The following is a 20,140-nucleotide window of genomic DNA, read 5'->3' on the forward strand; positions in this document are numbered from 1 at the left end:
TCAAAAATCCCAGATTAATCCCCATTAATATCTCTCATCATGTCCAGCTTCTTTTCCTGTGTAGCGGTTCAGGTGTGGACCCATAAGCCATTGCTCTGAGAAAGAGATGGCGGGGGGTAGAACGTGAGAGAAGGAGGGGGTTAATTAAAAGAGAATGTTCTCTGTTTGGGTTTTTAGTGGTTGTGGGCATTTTTTGCAGCTTCCATCTCAAAATGCTGAAAAAGGGAAGGGGGAGTATGTTAGAGACAGACAGACAGAGAGAGAGAGAGAGAGAGAGAGAGAGAGAGAGAGGGAGAATAAAGGAGTGGGGTGAGTGATTATGTGTCAAAACAAGGGATGTTAGATTCAGTCGTTAAAAAGCTCTGGCACTTAGTTCAGAAGTTCCCAAACTCAAAACTTCCAACCCTGGGCAGTCGCAATGAGTGAGTGAGGACAGCACAGACACAGAGCGGGAAACTGAAAAAACAATTCACAGGTTAAATAAACAGGGAGGATGTTTCTGGTTATGAGCTGTGCTGAGAGCAAAGTAAGCGAGGAATAGGAAACGGGAATCTCCCCCCTCTAGGCTGTCGTCTGGACAGTGTTGCTTTTAAATCTACTGCATTCTTTGGCAAACAGCACTACAAGTGTGCTATTTTAGAGTAAGATCTCTCTGGATCTACCCATCAAGCACAGAAACAGGAAAAAAAGGAGCAAAGGAGCAAAGAAGCAGAACTTGAACTCCGAACTTCAGAAAAGTTTGGACAAGTGCAAATCCGAGTGAAGCGCTCTCATCCGACCTGCTTTGAGGATTGCCCAGGCGATTTCATCCTTCCTTGGATTATAACTTTCCTACCGTCAGCATTTTCCTGGTATGGGCTGGCTGCTGTGTCTGTGTTACCTGGCAGCAGAAGTGGCCGTGGCGATTGGCTCGGAAAGACAACAGCACCAGGTGCAGCATGGCCCCTGCCGCTACACTTTTATCCTTCCAGAGGTGGAGCAGTGCCGGCCTGCGGGGGACTTCCAGGTGACTAACTCCCTGCAGCGGGACTCGCCCTCGGCCCCGGAGTCGCCCCACGCTGAACCCCACCTGGCAGGAAAAGAAGCTGGAGACCCTAGAGAGTGCCACAGAGAACAATACACAGTGGCTGCAGAAGGTAGTGAATGAGCTTCATCCCCCCAATCCTCATTATGTCTTCTGTTTCTCTCTCTTCTTTTATAGCACCAGTGGTTTGCAAATTAAGCTGCAGATTTGTCCTGATCATGTACAGCTGGAAAAAATGCTAAATCAGGGTTTCCTAGATGGGGGCTTGCGAGGGAACTGCAGGGTGTTCGAGTGTTGATGAAAAGATAAGTAATTGAATAAAATATATATCAAAATAAAATGTAGTAAAAATAATAATAATATATTTTTTGCCAAGTTGCTGCAGCCCTATATATATATATATATATAATTTATTATAATTATTTTTCTCAATTAAACAATTCAGATAATAAGCATAAAAAAGATTCAATATTTTATGTTTACTTGCATGCCCTGTGTTCATTAACTGACATCAGAGAACCGTAAATATGCAAATATGTTAATAATTTAAATACAAATAATTCTTAGGTGGTCCTTCAAGGAAATATTTTACATCTAAGTGGTTTGGCTTAGTTTGGGAACCCCTGTGCTAAATGAAAACTAGTAAGATACGTTAACAAGATAAATAGGCTTCTTAACCTTTAAACGGAAGTAGAAAACAAAAGTCGTTTGTGTTGATGTCAACGGCTGTTCATCCAATCAAACTTTATGGAATTATGCCACAATATAAGTTATGACAAAGCAGATCACATGGTCAGAGTCCCAAAACTGCTTGTTTTAGTGACCTAGAAACTGATGTGCAGAATTTTAAATGTAAAAAAAAAGAAAAGAAAATGATTAAAACTAAATAAATCTTGGTAGAACGTTGACAGGTTGTGTGACATACTTGAAAACCGCGAAACAAAGCTGTGAAAGGAAATACAACCCAGACTAACATGGTTTTGTCGACCACAATGTATTTGTTTTGTGAATTATAGGCCAAACATGAAACTGTTGAAATTGAGACATTTAGAAACCAAATTGTAAATATTTGTCCTGTTCAGACTACATCATGGAGAATTTCGGAGTTCTTGGAAATATTAATACATTTTAGTGTTTGATTGTACTGAGATTTTGTTTACTTTCGTACAATAAGTAATTTTGATATTTTGTTGGGTCTCCACTTGATGTCTAATTCATCAGTTCTGGATTCTGAAGCCAAAGCACTTCAGAACAAGTTTATGTGCATTATTTATACACATGCACTAGATGTGTCCCAATCTGCATTACACATTATCCTCATAAGGTTATTGAATTTGGGAAGGAATGAGAGAGAGGTAAATCTTGAACATGTTTAAGCAAGATTTCCTGGATGCGTAGATCTTTTTAAGCTGGCGGACAGTTTGTCAGCATCAGAAACCATTTTAAGAAAAGGATTTGGCCTCTAATAAGAGCCAGATCCATTTCTCTCTGTCATATTTTCAGAGTAAATGTTCTACATAAAACAGCAGCATTTATTCTGCTCTGATCTCTACCTGATCTCACCCCTTAAAAATAGTTTTTGCTGATGAAATCGAGTGAAGTCAGGTTGATACTACATTTACATTTATTCATTTAGCAAGTACTTTTATCCAAAGCTTGAATAAAAATATTGCTGTCATATCAAATAATAGATTTCCTTTTATAAGTCCATTTAACTTGTCACCTTTTTTTTTTGGTTTCCTGATAAACGTTGTTACAGTGTGTTTCTGGCTAACATAGTTCAAGCTTATCTCAGAAGCATTCTGTTTGACAGGGGTATTGCTGTTTTTAAAGATACCAACAGTTAAATCCTGTAGATTATTGTTTGGAAGTTTGAGATAATGTTGTTTTTGCAGTGAAGGCCTTTTAAAGTCTGATAACATTATGGCACAATCATTTCGATATTGCAATTCAAATCGATTGTGTGTTTTGAGTCAGTTTATCTCTGTGCCATCTGCAAAACGTTTCAAAGATAAGGTCATTACTTGTCACATCACAACATGCAGATTCGGTCATTTACTGTAGGTCCTCTGAACAGCAAAAACACCCAGTACTGCTAATATATGCCTGTCATTTGCTAAAATAAATAAATAAATAAATCACATGGCCTGTGTGTTACAAGTCCAGGCTTTGGTTTGCTCTGTTTGTCACCCAGACTATAGGCCTCTGGAAAGTCTATCTCGTTGTTCAGGCCTCCAACTGGTTTGCTCCATAAATATGGAGATGGAGTGGGCTTTGTTTTATATGTGCACAACATAAATGTTCCTGAATGCCAAAGGATTACAAAAAGGGTCAAAAACACTCATGAGTTGGCTCACTTTTCATTTTACAGGCCATACATCTGGCACTATATGCATTTAACTGACAGTAGGAGGTATGGGGGAAAAAGGTAAGGCAGTTACTATATCTCAGAGAAAGCTTTCCAGACAGACCATCTTGACATGCATATATACACTCTTTCAGAAGCGGGCCAAATGTTGTATAAATTATTATTTCACTCCCTCAGTGAGTGCAGTGTGCGGTAGGAGAAGCAGTTTCCTGAGCATTGGAGAGCGTTGACCCCTGGCCCTATGCTGAGTGAACTGAACTAGGTTTTCAATACCATGGACGATCTGCTTTGCATATGCATTACTAGACTTTCCAGCCAGAGGCCACACTGGAGACGTTGTATTTGTATCACACACACCATACTCTTACATGATTATCTGACCCCCAGGGTCTTCAAGAACCCCCCTGAAGAAAACATGAGCTAATCCTGGATATTCTTCAATGAAATTCCAAGGGGACAAGCATGCTGAATTACATGTCTGAGGCTTTTTTTTTTTTTTTTTTTTGAAGAATTTACTTTTGTTCAGTTCCTGACTTCTGTTCAGTCACATTCATCCTGTGGTTGGTCAATAGGAGGTGTTCATATTACACTTACATGACAGATTTTAGCCAACATCCTAAAAGAATGAGGTTATATTTCTGCAAGTGTTAGGGAAGCTATTTTTAAACTTTAGCTTTTAAAAAAAATATCTAGAGTAGAAAAATGAGAATCAATACGTTTTAGGAAAAGTTACTTAAAAAGTTTTATGAGAGGGCAATTAGGGTGACAGTTGATGAAATACATTTATAAAGAGAAAAAATCTGTAAGACATATTACTTAGTAGAAAACGATGTACACCAGCATTTAACTAAATATATTGCTTCAGAAAGGTTGACACTTCAATGAATCAAAGAAATTAAACAGAGAGTGAATAGGTTTGGGGTCGGTACGGTTTTATTATTTTTTCTAATAAGTCCTTTATGCTCACTTTAAAACAGTTATACTGTGAAATATTACAATTTAAAATACCTATTTTTAACAACTATTTTCTATTGTATTTCTGTGATGGCAAAGCCACTATTCCAGTCTTCAGTCCACATGAAATCATACAAAAATGTTGATGAATAGAAAGTTTAAAAGAACATAATTTATTTGAAATATTAACCTTTTGAAACATTATAAATGCCATTACTGTCATTTTTAATAATTGATGATTTGAGTATAGAATGTGATTCATACATGGGCGTAGCACTAAACGGAACCATTATGAACATAGCTATTAACACAAATCCTCTTGCCCCAAAATGTTTATCTAAGCACTGTTCGGAAAAGAGAGAAAAGCATACATGAATCACAACCGGCTTATTGTGTCACAGTATTTGCGCAACAAACCTTATATTTGTTTTAGAGGTGAATAAATCACATTTCTTTCACGCAAGAACACGTCTCGGCATGGAATATATACAGGCAGGAATTGTAACTTTCCAACATCCGTTCTGAACACTGCGTTCTAATCCAAAATAATCTTCTAAGGCAGGTCTTCTGCTTGCTTATGAAGCCTTTGTGAATTAAAGGAAGAGTTCACCCCCAAATCTGTTCCGAAGAAGAAACAAACTCATCCACATCTAGGATGACCTGAGAGCGAATACATTTTCGGCTAATTTTCATTTTGGGGAACTATTCCTTTAAATTGTCTCAAACCCAAAATGAAAGGTTATTATTTTCCAAACCTGAATGCATTTTTGATTTCCATAAAATTATCATTCATTGTAAACATGGCTTTAAAGTTACTAAAAAGTAACAGAAAATTAGTCTATATACAGTAATTTGTATACTAAATATGGCATCAATAGTGCAGGTTGCATATTAGTAACAGCAAACATAACTGATTCACATGTGTTTTATCACCAAATGTCGTGATGCCAAAACTTCTTTTGTAGTTCATTTCTGGACCTTGACAGCATGTGATCACTGAAATTCCATTGTACAGAAAAGATGTGTGTTCAGTCTTGAACAATAAAATCATTCTTCTTCTTGCTCAACTGTCCTTGAGTAGGCCCATCTATTGTTTTCAGTAAAGCTTCACAGAGAGCCTGGAGTATTCATATTTGGCCCCTTTTTATAATAAATCTCATTTTCCAGGAAATGGGAAAATACAAATGGACTTGGCCACTTTTTAATTCAGTTCTGTTTTTATGACCTGTTATTTAACTCAATTAAAATCCTTTGAACGTTCATTACTGAAAGTGGCTGAACAGCCAGATTAAAGGTGGTTTAATCAATACCACTTTAGTTTTCTGCGAAGCTCACCTACAGTACTTAGGGACTGACAAAAAATCGTCCTTGGAAAAAACGTTGAAATTACATGGTACAGTGAATATATGAAAGGATTTCTCTTCCCTTTTGTCGTTTTTTTTAAAAAAAGGGCACATCAATCTGAGATCTATTTATTACTCTCAGATGGTTGGTCCCTCAATTTTCTAGTTTTCGCATAAATAGTCATAATTTTTATTTCTTTATTTTTACCTCCCTTCATATCACAGTCAATGTGGAATTAAACTGATCGAACAAAACATAGTTTACCCAAGGGCGCTCTCATCAGTGTTTCAGCAAGGTGGTAAAGCAGTCATTGCTGAAAGATACCATGTATTGTGCACGTGGTATGAAGCACACAGTGTCATGGCTTCTTGTAGGATGTTGTTTGGATGTGGACAGCGGCACTGAAGATGAATGAGGGCATATTTGTATTGCCTCATTAGGACTGTTCAGTGTACACTGAAGTTAATTTGTCCGAGAGGGGGTCAAGCACAGTCAGTAAGACTGATAGTTCAGTACAGTACTTGTTTTAGCATTGTTATCCAACCATGCATTTCAAATTGATTGTTTTTGTGTTGTTTTGGCCGGTTGAAAAACTTCTCATGAACTTTTCAAGTTTAAATAACATTATCACTATAGGTTAATTCACACTACACTGACAGATGCCAACAACCAACAACCACCGACAGATCGACCAGGCCATTCTCATACCAAGGCGTCATATACTGACACTTTTGACATTTCGTCAACATCCTATGCACATGGCACCCTCTAGCGTCAATATTAGACACAGATAAATGTCTAACCCTAACCCTAACCCCAACCCTAACCCTAACCCTAACCCATAATCTGCATCTAATATTGACGCTAGAGGGTGCCATGTGCGTAGGATGTTGACGAAATGTCAAAAGTGTCAGTACTGTATATGACGCCTTGGGATGAGACTGCATTAGATCAACAGATGCATTTATTTAGTTGGGTTTTGGTTTGGTTGGATCAGTGTGTTACCACTGTTGGTCTCTGTTGGCATCATAAATATACATATTTATACACACAGTTACGATCAACATTATTCAATCTCTCAGGGACTATAATAACTTACATGGGAATGTGCCAAGATTGCAGTAGAGAGGTGACTCAAGCTTGAAAGCACTTAGAGGCAACGTATATTGGAAGTTATAAAGATATATATATATATACATATAAAAGTATTCAGTAAACTATTATAGAAAATTAATTTATACACATTTGAGTGATTTTAAGAACATAATGATGTTATTACACCATAAACAATATAAAAGGCTCTTGTGAGGTTAACAAGCTTAGCAGATGGAGATGTATGTGTATGTTTGATGATGTGTCTAATGTCATGTTTACAGCTGGAGAGCTATATTCAGGAGAATGTGCGATCAGAGATGGAGCGTAATGTCATTCACACTCAGACAGCCACCATGCTGGAGATCGGAACCAATCTTCTAAGCCAATCAGCTGAAAACACACGCAAACTGACAGATGTGGAGACACAGGTGAGCCTGATCAAATGAGACTGACAGCATCCAGACAAACATATAGCACCCCTGTTCTAACTGCAGCTTCAGACTGTCTTTGCTGTGAAATGCTGCTTTTTCTCTGATTGCTTAAATCACATTTAGAAGACAAGCAGCCATGAAAATCATCTTTTGAAAAATCATCTTATATGATAAGCAAACTGCTCAATAATTTGCATTGGCGACTCAGAACTGAATTAAATTCTTGGAGGTCAATGGCTGAGAATTTTTAATCTTTTGCAGTAAGCAAGTTCACAAAATTAGGCCTCAGTGCATCACAGTTGATGCTCAAAGCACTGCTGCTCATTTTGGATACTGTGTGTGTGTTTTCACTCTAAATTCATGGCCAACATAAGCAAGGTTAAGTGGCCATGCAGAGTAGTGTTGGAAAAGAATCAGAGAGGCAGTGAAAATAGCCCAACTAAAACAGATATAGTGTTTATCCTCTCAAAGAGTGATTGTTTCACACTGTTATGTTTTTGCCTTCATTTTTTCACAGTCAGCAGTTCAGTGGACATCATAGAACAACCTGAAAAAATATTTGGCTGCTTTTGTTATAGGGCTTACAGTATATTTGCTGTGTTTGACCTGCTTGAAAAAACATGTAGCTGTTTGAAGGAACAGGCATGATGGGATAATCACTGCTGATCTATGTGTGACTTCTGAGTGTTTGGATGACTTGATTATGGCTTCACAAACTTAAAGAAACAGTTCACCCAGAAACGAACCATCCGTAATTATTTTCAAACCCTTATGTTGCCCCAAATCCATAAGTTTCTTTCTTCTGTGGTGCAAAAAATGATAGTTCTGAAATCTTGTATGCAAATACAATGAACAGGAGCTCTCCAACTTGTGAACGTTTATGGTTTTTCATTTATTTGTTTCAGTGAATCAAAAGCTGTTTAAAACTTATTGAAGTGGAAGATTGTCAGTAAATACAGAAACATTTTGATGTTCCTCACACAAATCTGTAATGTGACCTGGAATATAGTGCATGAGACTCAGTACATTGTAATTGAACGGAAAAGTGTGACCAGCACAGTCTCTGGATTATTTATTTTTGTGTTCTGTGGAAGAAAGAAAGTCAGTCGGATTTGGAACAACATACATTTTTGGGTGAGCTCTTCCTTTAACCCTAAATAAAACTCATTAAAATATTTTTCGGATAAAGTTGGCATACATAATGCTGCAGGAAAACATCTGGTCCAACCTTCAACATTTAACTACAAAATCCTGCACATTTGTATTCAAGCAAAGATGAAAACCATAGTAGTTGGACAAGAAAAGCCTCCTCATTCTCCCATGTCTTTGAATATTTTAAAGGTAATCTCTCTTTCCACTTGTCTGTCATGTGGGCCTGTTTGCAGGTGCTGAACCAAACCAGTCGTCTGGAGATCCAGCTGCTGGAATACTCTCTGAGTACCAACCGGCTGGAGATACAGCTCTTAGAGCAAACACAGGAGGTCTCCCGCCTCAATGACAAAAACAGGTGAGTCGTCTGGAAATGTGCAGCATCTAAGTCACTCCCACCTGTACGTGACCGCTGTCTCTAAAGTTGTTACAAATGCAAAAGCGTATGTTTGCAAATGTAAATTAATGCGTATTTGTGAAACAGAAAACAAAGGCAAACGTGTTACAAGATGCAAATGAACTGTGATATTATACCTCTAAATATATTCAAACATAAACATTTGTTCAAATCGATGAAAATGTGTATGTGCTAGAACCATGCATTACGCAATAGTACCTATGAATATTAATTACATCACGTTGCCTCTTTACAGCCTTCTTTTTATTTAGTATTTGTTTGCCCTTTTTAAAAAATACAATAAAATTGTACCTCATGTCCATCTGTACAGTATGTATCAAATATATCAAATATTGTAAATGGAGACTAAAACATACTTGCTTAATGTGCATGACCCAATGAAGTTTGTTATAGCGCATTTGAACTTCTGTTTACCATATTTGATGTGCTCTGTGTACGTGCTTTGATCGATGTTTATATGCAACTAAAAGACAATATCTTGGTAGAATGGACTTTCAGTGGAGGGACAAAGAATTAACATTTTCTTTAAAAAAATCCCCATTTGTGTTTGAAGACGAACAAGAGTGAGTAAATGAACAGTGTCAACATTTACTTACACATGTCTTCCAAAACTGCTGTATGCATTTCCTTATTTTGCATAGCACAAAAGAAGAATGTTTGTAAGCAAGAAGATTCAGTTCCCATTGACTTCCGTTGTATTTTTTGCCGTACAGTGGAAGTCAATGGGAAACAAAATGTTTGGTTACCAAATATTCTTCAAAAATTAGCTATTATGTTCTACATACAGAAACAACATGCGGGTGAATAAATGATGACAGAATTTAAATTTTTGGTGTAAACAGCCCCAAAATCATCTCATCAATGATAAAAGAGATATTTTAAATTGTATCTTTTTATTCCAGGTGTTTCCTGTTTCATATACGAAAAAATAAACTATTATCAAACAAGCATCACCTGTTTCACATCTATTTTATGACTTTATAACTGCATTCAAATAAACAGTGATGCTGCAGAGCAGTGAACACCTTTGACACAAGGTAATGTGTTTTCATCTTTCCCTGTGGGTCTTTGGGGAAGTGTGGCTCTTTCTGCTATCCCAAATTAAAATATGCAAACTTTTTGTGGAAACTTAAACTTTCTGTCTAAAAATGGGACAGTAAGATAATCTATTTAGGATTTAAATATCTTTGCTTAAGATTTTTTTGAGACAAGGTGCTTTACAATATCGTACAATATACAGCTTAACAATAGCAATGTTTAATCTGCAGAAATGTAGATGACTATAAACAGCCATCGTAAAAAAACAAAACTATTTAGTGTATTTTCAGACAGCTAACAAGGTATACTCAAGTGCAGAGCTCCTTGAAAGGATGCATGCTAGAAGAACAGAAACAGCAAGCAAAGAGAGATTAAGGGATTGTTTCTTTCAACTAGCTGAAAGTAGCTTGTTCAATATGTGTGGGTGGAGCGTTTCAATAAAAAACTGCCGCAAAGTCATTAGTCGGACTCACAAAGATCAGGCCTGTGGGATTTATTGTCTTTATTTGGAGCTTGGTACGGTGCCAACACACACAGCCTGTCAGAGTGTTGATTTGGATTTTGATAGAGAAGCCCAGCCAACCACACCATCTGTGAACGGCAGCAGTATCCAGGTGTTCACAGGTCTACCAGCCTCTAAGGTTCACAGAGGTGTGTGATGTGGAATCTGAGAGGCTCATTCAAGGCTGTCGTCTGTGCTGAGAGCGGCGGGAACCAACAAACAGCTATTCACAGACTGAAATATGAAAAATTAGGATTTGATATGACAATCAATATAGTAAGACACAACGATTGTGTTTAGGGCACCATATATATGTGCTTCCCGTAATACAAATATTAAAACATAATAATTCCTGGACTTCCTTTATAAATAAATTAGCCACTGCAGATTAATTTAACTCCATAATTTAACTAACATAAAATGAAAGAAATGAACAAAATGATTTGAATAGAAGTGAATTAATTTTGCTGAATGAGATCAAATCAGTGAAATGATTCAATCTTACTATTTTGAACCATAGGGACTTTGACTGAACTCCAACCATTTCAGTTCTGGCTAGTCTTCAAAATGTTCATAAAGATTTATGCATCTCTAAAGTTGCGCATACTGTGCATATAATTATTTACATTTATATAAACTTACAAGTATCTACATACTAGATATGTTGATATTGTATGTTTTATTGTCTTCACTCCAACTATTTAAAGATGCTATGGTTCGTGTTAATTTGGTGATGTTATTGTATACAAAGGTCAACAAGCTTGAAGTTAATCCACCATGTTGTATAGAGAGTTTTCTAAAAACATTGAGCTTGTTATATGCAAATAGCAAGGCCATATATGAACCAGCCTATTTCTTCTTAGCCATCTAGAACAGCGTTTTGCTGCCATGGAGGCCAGGCACAGCAGAGAGCTTGAGGCCATCCAGCAGGAGAAACAGCAGCTGTTGGATCTGTTGGACAGACAGAATCACCTGGTCAGCCTGCTGGAGGGAGAACTGGCCAGCTCCACTCGTAACAGCACACTGCTCCAACGACAGCAGGCCACACTCTCTGACACAGTGCAGCAGCTACTGGCTATGGTCACTCACTCTAACGGTTAGTGCCAAATTCACATTACCAAAGGCTAAGCTGCATACGACCAGCTCAGTGGGAACAAAAGAGTCTCTCTGAACTGGGCCACTGCTTAAATTCCAATTGGTGGTCTCTCAAGCAAATTTCCAGGAAGATTGAGGTGTAAATCAAAATTGATTAAACCAAACAAAATACCAAAAGGACCTACGTGTACTTTTATTTATTTTTCACAAACTTAATAATATCCCATGTATTTCCAGATATTTCCACTCCAGTTGAAAAGGAGATGTTGATGTTCAGAGACTGTGCTGAGATATTCAAATCTGGAGTTACAGAAAGTGGGATTTACAACATTAATCTTCCTAACTCAACCCAGAAAACTAAGGTTTGTAGATTGTAACCATTTTTTAACTATCACTTTGATGGAGTATATATATATATATATATATATATATATATATATATATATATATATATATATATATATATATATATATATATATATATTCTCAAGTTTCTCAAGTTTCATGCAAAACAAAACCATTTTGTAAAGCTTGGCATGTGTCTTGATTGCTCAAGAAACTAAGCTCTCCTGACATGTAATTCTTTGTGTTGTTTCTGAGGACTAAATTATAATATGAAAGGACAAAATGTTCTAATAAACTGCAATTTCAGTAAGTCTTAGAAAAAAGGCGAAGATGAAAATGTCATGTGGATCAGAAAACCAAATCAAGATGTCAGAGAAACATTTCCTTCAGGCCAATTCTCAGTGCATGTAACTATGAATATGTTCCCGTATTTATTTCAGAATCTTGCCCTACGGCACCACATGAAAACCTCTAAAGGTTTGTGTTTTGCCTTTGACTTCGAGAGTCAAATCTAATTTCTGGCAGGCTCTTGGGGTGAAGAACATTTATAAAATGTGGCTAAAATTGCTTTTGTTATTCGTTATTTTTCTGTGCACTCATTGGTCTTCCCCTCCATTTCCTGTGGGCATAGGAGCCAGGTGTTTGGCAAAGGTTCGGAAGCTTCCTGCCAACACAAGGTTTAATGCAGTGAGTGAGAGTGCCACCTCGCAGGGAAACACACTGGGTGGCTCTTTTCATTTAGAGGTCAAATTCCATAATGAAATACAAATCAATATATTTATGAGTAATATTAATCAGTGCTTATTGAAGTTTATTGATTACATATGGTTCCTTTGGAAAATCTTGACCGGTGATGCACACTTATTGTTATATTACCGTGAATGTTTTAAATACGTTTTTGCTGCTAGAAACAAGCTAAAGTTTTAGAAGAAGAAAACAAAGCCTATCTCACATCTGTTATGCAAATAGAAGGATATGTTGTTCAGAGTAAAAATGAAATCAATTAATTCTCCCAAAAAGCAACCTCTCAACAGATGTCATTAATGAGAATGCTTTGTCTTTAAACCCTGATTAGCTGTTTAAAGTTTCACAGTGGATGTCTTAAGACCAGCTTTGCTAAATGAGCTAGTCCCGCCAAGGGATGGAAATGTACGTTATCCCACTTTTTTTTTGCCAAGAAGATCTTATTGCTTTTTGCCTTCTCCTTAAGCATAGTTCTTTTAAAAAAAAATTGGAGAAAAATCATACAGAGGATATTGGAATGCTTTCACTTGACACCCACAGGCTAGACATATTTATATTTGAGACTAAAATCCTTTATGGGATTGGGTTTAATTATTTTTGATGGATTCAGATAATGGAATTCAATGAGCTGCCCTTTTATAATTTCATTTTGCTGCTCATCGCTCATATTAATTCACTGTTTTTGCCACAAAACAGTAAATTGTTAAGTTGTTTTGTGTTCAATACCAAATCAATGGTCAGTAAAGGTTTTGGTGGAGATCACCTGATTAAGTCTTTTTTTTAACTTCATGAGTTGATATGGGCTTTGTGGTGAATCCTGGGAATTTCCAGTCAAATCTCTAAACTGCAACTTATTTACCAAATTCTTACACAAATATTACTGTAATAATGAAATAATGGAAAATTACCACAGCTGTCCTTTGTAAAATACAGCCTTGCAAAGGATCTCTCAGTATGTTTTTTTTTTTTTTATCAAATAACCCATTGCAAGGCATAGTTTTGTCCCTAATATTAATATTAAGAAAAGTAATGTTTCATTTACATTTAGTTCATACTACTTCATTTTCTCTATTGTTAAATGTGTAAAATTACAAAGTATATTTGCATATTTAGGTCATGTTTATGTTTCTGTGATGTTGTTTCTGACCAGGTGTTCTGTGACATGAAAACTAAAGGAGGTGGCTGGACTGTCTTTCAGCATCGCTATGATGGATCAGTAGATTTCAACCGAGGCTGGAATGAATACAAACTGGTAGGAGCAACCTGTCCACTGCCAATTAGATCATTTTCCAAATGTAATCAATTTAGCGTATTCGTAGGTTATAGCTTTAGGAGGAATTGTGGTTGTCTTTCCACAGTTTGGCTGTGGGAATGCTATTCTCTGTCTCTGATCAGGTTAGGTTTTTATCACAGATATCAGCATTAAGCAGGTCTTCATACATCTAATATCTTGAAAAATAAGGGGGGAAAACCCCTTCTGGTAAATTTCCATAATATCATGTTTTGGAAAATGCCACATATTGCCATGATATGATGAGGTGAACATTGTATACCTAGCTTTAAGAATTTAATTTTGTGCCATCATTAAAGATTGCTTAAAATATTTTTTCTAGATTTTGCTTTAGACAGTGAAGTATGATCACTCCTTTAATGAAGACATACTGTATAAATTACACGTGAGCCTGCCTATCTCTTATTGAGATTTCTTGATTACTGCTACCATTAATCTGAGGCGCCTAACATTTAAAACACATACATTATTAACCTGCACTGATGAAAGTTTATCTCATGCATGGTGTCTGACATCTACAGCCATAGAATACTGATGCGTTTGTGACCCCATTGACCTTTCTCTGAGGAAGAGAATTTTGATTGGCTGTCTCTGCATTCCGATGTCTCCCATGTTGTTACACCTGCAATCCCTCCCTATCTGGGAGGATAAGTTAATTTGGTCACAGGGTCATTTGAAGTCTTGAGAAGAGAAATGATAAGAAAATACATTTGAATTGAAATAGGATGCCATCATTCACAAACTGCGTCCATTATTTAAAACAAGTTACAGACTATAAGGAGAGTTCATTATTAGTAATGCTCCATTAAAAATCTGTGTTTTTCGACCTGTAAAAGTAAAATCCTGGAGAGATGATTTGTTTGGAAACTGTTGAGTTTTAAATGCAAAAACAGTGGTAATTTATTTCACCTGTGCCACTTCGACAGACACATTGCTATGGCTGCTCTGGGAGGGCGTCAGAACCGCACAAGTTTTGTTTTCTCTTTTCCTTGTTGTTTTCCAAGAAAATGTTTTTACAAGTGAATGATAAATATTTGGCCCCAGATGGAGCATGGGAGTGGGGAGCCCCTCTAGATTGCTGATAACATGTGCACTGAAGCATTTGAATGCCCAACTGCACTACCAAATCTCACAGTGTTCAAATGTGCCATATCATTTGCTGGGCCAAGCTGATGGAAATTCAGGATTGTCCTTCTGAAGCATCTTTCCGCAATGTAAATACTTATGCAATACTCATAAAATAATAATTTCAGACCTAATCTGAACTACACACAGCTCCCTTACATTGTAAATTATTGTAATTTTTTAAAGAAAATATTATTTCATTTTGTGAACATTTGGTGAAATTTACTAGCAATTTGAGTGAAAATAGTTTCGTAATTCGTACACTTTTTTTTTTTTTTCAGTGTACTACCCAACACTGGAAATTAATGATTTCATGTTGTTTGACAAAGATAGTTAAAATGAAATGAAAATGAGCAACTTTTTTTTTTCGGTCTTTTCTTCACATATGGCATAGGGATTTGGAGATCCATCAGGAGAACACTGGTTAGGGAATGATGTCATCCACCTGCTAACAACATCAAAGGACTACACTCTCCAGGTCCACCTCAAAGACGCAGAGGGACAGCAGGCTTATTCTCAATATGACCATTTCTACATTGACGGAGAGGATAAGAAATACAGGTATCAAAATGTTAAATAGTTTCAGTCTTGTATTACAGTAGTAATAGAGGATATATATATATATATATATATATATATATATATATATATATATATATATATATATATATATATATATATATATATATATATATATATATACACACACAACCATTTTAACAACCAAATTTCAGATAAATTTGAGGTCAGATACAATCCAATATGATTGGTCTAATGGCATTGTTTTTGCTTGAAGTATGAAGGGTTCCCTACTATAATCTTTTGTTTGAATAATCCAAATTAGCAACAGGAAAACATTTGGTAACATTTTGAATTATAATTTAACTGAAATGGATAACAAGTGGAAAGTGAAATGGAGATGGCAAAACAGTGTGCGGCAGGAGAACGCTATCCTCCACTGATCGCATATTACTGATTACAAAACAGTTACATGATGAATTCCAGCGCCAGACTCATTTCAATACTCTCTCCCAAATTAAAAACTCCTGCTCAGCATTTGAAGATGCTTCCTATGTATTAGCATCAGGACGTGAGTTATTTCATAAAGTGCTGGGGATAAAATTGGCCTGGCAGGCACATCCAACCAGTCTCCAATAAAAATGATACCTAGATGGATACAAGTGACTTTGGAAAAACAAAATAGCAGAAGATAAAAATCTCCAGTATTTCAGGTTTTTAATTACAGCCATGTTTATTCTGTATTAAATAGCATTTAGATTTGCAGAGTGAATTACATTTTCAGTACGTTATTGGCATGTTTAATTTCTTTTTTGGCTTGTCTTTGTCATTTTTCTTCGATAAGAAACACTTGTGCATATGTCAAAACGACGAGCAACATTTAGGGTAAACCACCATTTCTCACACCATCAATATTGCTTCTTGTCTGCCGATCCCAGGTGCAGATCTGCCTAGAAATGAAAAACAGGTCAAACAATTCAAAAAAGCATGAGGCTTTGCCAGAAAACTTCTGAGTTATACAAATCTCAAACCTCTCTTAAGGGATGCAATTAAACATGCAGCACTGCTTGTAGGCATACTTATACAGTGAATGAACCAGAACCAGAAATATTAAATTTAACTCAAAATAAATAATTGAGAGAGTGTTGAAGCAGTGTATCAGATGGAAACACCAATGTGTGTATGTGTGTGTGTAAACAGGTAGAGCAAATGCTGAGCAAACACTTGCCAAATCCCACCATGTTTGTTTTCTACTTTACCTCATATGGTAAGTGTGCATTTTATTAGCGTGTTGAGAATCCTGGCAGGGTCTCGAGGATGTTGGGCCCGTTTGGGATTAACCAGCCAAGCAACCTATGGTGCAAAAATGTTTTTAATGCCAAAACAATCTCCTGCAGTCCCTAGCTGTGTGGTCCTTTCTCTGGCACAGTGTGTCTGCAGTCCTTCCTGCATCATAAAAAAAGGTACAGCAGCCGTCACTGGGGCGGTACATTTTCAAAAGGTACATATTTGTACCCAAAGGGTCCATTATTGTATCTAAAAGGTACATATTGGTACTTAAATTGTACATATCAGAACCTAATAGGTACAAAAGTGTACCTTTTGAAAAGTTACCGCCCCAGTGACAGCTGTTGTACCTTTATTTCTGAGAGTGTGTTGAGATATCATCAACAATGGATTGTGGATAATGGAGGCTGAATATCTTTGTAATGCACAGTAATGAGTCTTAGAGACTCAAAGAAAAGAAAAATCACTCATATCTTATAAAGGCTTACAGCTAGCCCAATTTCTGGGTTAACAGTGGATGCATTAGATTAGATGCATTAGACGCTTTCATAAGATTATGTAAAACAAAAATAAAAAAAACAGTGTATGTTAAAGTGATCCTTTGTGTATAGTATTTAAGTTAATTTATCTAAAACAGGATTTGTGTCTGAGCTCATTAAGCAAGATAATGCTGTAACTCAACATATACTGTAAGAAGTGGCAATATTTTAATATTTCATATTTTAATTTATTCTTGTGATGTCAAAGCTGAAGTTTCAGCCGCCTTTACTCCAGTTTTCATTGTCACATGATCCATCAGAAATCATTCTAATATGCTGACTTGCTGCTCAAGACAATGTCTTATTATGTTGCAAACAGTTGTGCTATTTTATGTTTTTGAGGAAATGGTCCTCATTTTTTTCAGGATTCTTTGATGAATAGAAACTTCAAAAGATTAACATTATGAATGCCATTACTTTCACCATTTAATCAATTTAAAACCACCATTTGTGTGTTATATTTTCTGTGTCCATCCATATGTTGAAATCTTCAGTATTTTTCTTTCTCTCCTCAGTCTTCATGCAAGTGGTTTCAGTGGTACAGCTGGACGAACCAGTAGCCTTACCCAGTCAGGAACCCTGTTTAGCACTAAAGATCAGGACAATGACCAGTGTAGCTGCAAGTGTGCTCAGATGGCCACCGGAGGTATCACATTTACATTCTTTCTAACAGTGTACATAATTATTAAATAGCGTATAATGAAAACTAATTTTCCAATGTTATCTAAAATAAGAACTACAACGATGTCAAAGTATCAGGTATTTCCATGCCAACTGAGAAAGTAGTGGTATCTAAAATCTGTTAATTAAACCAGCAGTTCACAATTACTTGACATAAATAATGAAACTGGTCCCAAAAAATATGGCCAAAACTTTTTTCCCTCGTGGTATCAAAGGGGTCATGTCATACTTTGCATGTTTTACTATTATATTTCCCCCTCAAAGAGCCACTAGTGTTAGCTAGGTAGGTTTGGTTCAATACAGTTGGCGGTGCTTTTCTGAAGACTGCATTACACTATGACAGAATCACAAAACAATACTCACTCAAATGTGCTGCACAAACTCTGAAGGTTGGGCTGATGTGATCAGGGATCTCGTTAAAAACGTATTAAATCTTAGACACTTTTTACTATAATTAAGCAGAGCCACACATCAGAGGTGCTGAAACCCCAGCTCCCTCCTTACCTCCAACAGGTAAGCTACCTCACAAAACACACATAAATCCATCCCTTGTGTGCTGCTTAGAATAAATCAAAACTCAGAAAGTTGTGTACAAAATATTTGATCAAACTTGAGGCATATCCGCTATTTTATTTCAATGCCAAGTCAGTGTGATGCACATCTGCCGAGTCTTGTGCAGATACTCTCTGACAGAGGCTGAATTTTAAAAAGCCTATATTCAGTGTTCTTATCATAAAAGTAACAGTTCACCTGTTTCTTTAAGATAAATTTTACATAACAACATTTGCTCACCAGTGGATTTTCTGGAGTGAATGGTTGCTTATAGAATAAGAGTTCAGCTGATAAAAACATCATAATAATGGTGAAAGGAGTCTTGTGGATTACTTTGATGTGTTTATCAGCTGTTTGGACTCTCATTCTGACGGCACCCATTTACTCAGAGGATCCATTGGTGAGCAAGGGATGGAATGCTAAATTTCTCCAAATTTGTTCTGATGAGAAACAAGCTCATTTACATTTGGATGGCCAGAGGGTGAGTTTTTAGCTAATTTTCAATTTTTGAATGAACTATTTCTTTAACTAAAACTGAAATTATTATTAGAAAGAAAGTTTAATTAAAAATGTAAATATTAGATGAAAATTTTTGAAATGTTGCCTTGGCAGCTAAATAAATAAAATAAATAAAGATAAATATAAATGTTTATATTTATATTTTAGTTTTCGAAATATTAATACATACAATAATAGTATATAAATAATATTAAAATAAAACTGACTGTATTGCAATTGTTTGGCTAATGAATATTAATTAGATTATGCAAATCACTTGCCTTTTGTCCCTGCAGGGTGGTGGTTTGAAGCTTGTGGTCCATCCAATCTCAATGGTATATACTATTCTGGAAACTCCAATGTGATACGGTATAACTGTATAAAGTGGTACTACTGGAAAGGGCCCAGCTGGATGGTGACTATGACCACTATGATGATACGGCCTGTGGACATCTAAAAGCAGGAAGAGACTCTCACAAATTGGTCATTTGACTTTACTGACAGCCAAATCATCCAAACAAGCTGGTGAGGTGACACCAATGAAAAAGATGGACAACTCATGCATTGGACAGCTTGTGCCCATGTCATTGTGGCCATTCAATCTGTCTCCGTTTTGATTGTTTAGTCTGGCAAAACAGACACATATTGTGCCATAAATGTTTTATCTCCCTGTATAGCAAAGCTCTTCTGAAAATGCAATGAACTGGAATGGCTGATCAGTGCTTACATTTGTTGTTTGAGCCCAATGTCCGTCTGGTAAAACAATAACCTTTTCCATCCAGTGGAACATCGGCTCTCCTGAGATTTCTTCTCCCATTCTAGTGCTTATAAAGGGTTTAAGAGAGAATTCCTCTACAAAAGTGCTCAAGACACTACAACAGGTGTACGTTTTAAAAGCATACCTTTTATCATAAATATTCATTTGTAACAGACATCAAATCAGTCTTTCATAAAGAAGTCTGTTCAAGTCTTCTATACAGTATAGGCCTATATGAATATTCAGTCATTACAATTTTGTACATGTTTTATGATAAACGTACTGTATGAAATAATGATAAAAATGTTGAATCAAAAAGAAAGGAACACGATACTAAAGTGACTGAAAACAATAACTTATGAAAAAGTTGTAGATCAGTATGTA

General features: G+C 36.3%; 1 pseudogene; it reads left to right on the plus strand.

The window, feature by feature from the left end:
- Positions 1–210: 210 nt before the first annotated feature.
- On the plus strand, positions 211–19,834 carry LOC113091767 (angiopoietin-2-like; annotated as a pseudogene).
- Positions 19,835–20,140: the final 306 nt, after the last annotated feature.

The sequence above is a fragment of the Carassius auratus genome, unplaced genomic scaffold, assembly GCF_003368295.1.
Source record: "Carassius auratus strain Wakin unplaced genomic scaffold, ASM336829v1 scaf_tig00214282, whole genome shotgun sequence".
Taxonomy (NCBI): Eukaryota; Metazoa; Chordata; class Actinopteri; order Cypriniformes; family Cyprinidae; genus Carassius; species Carassius auratus.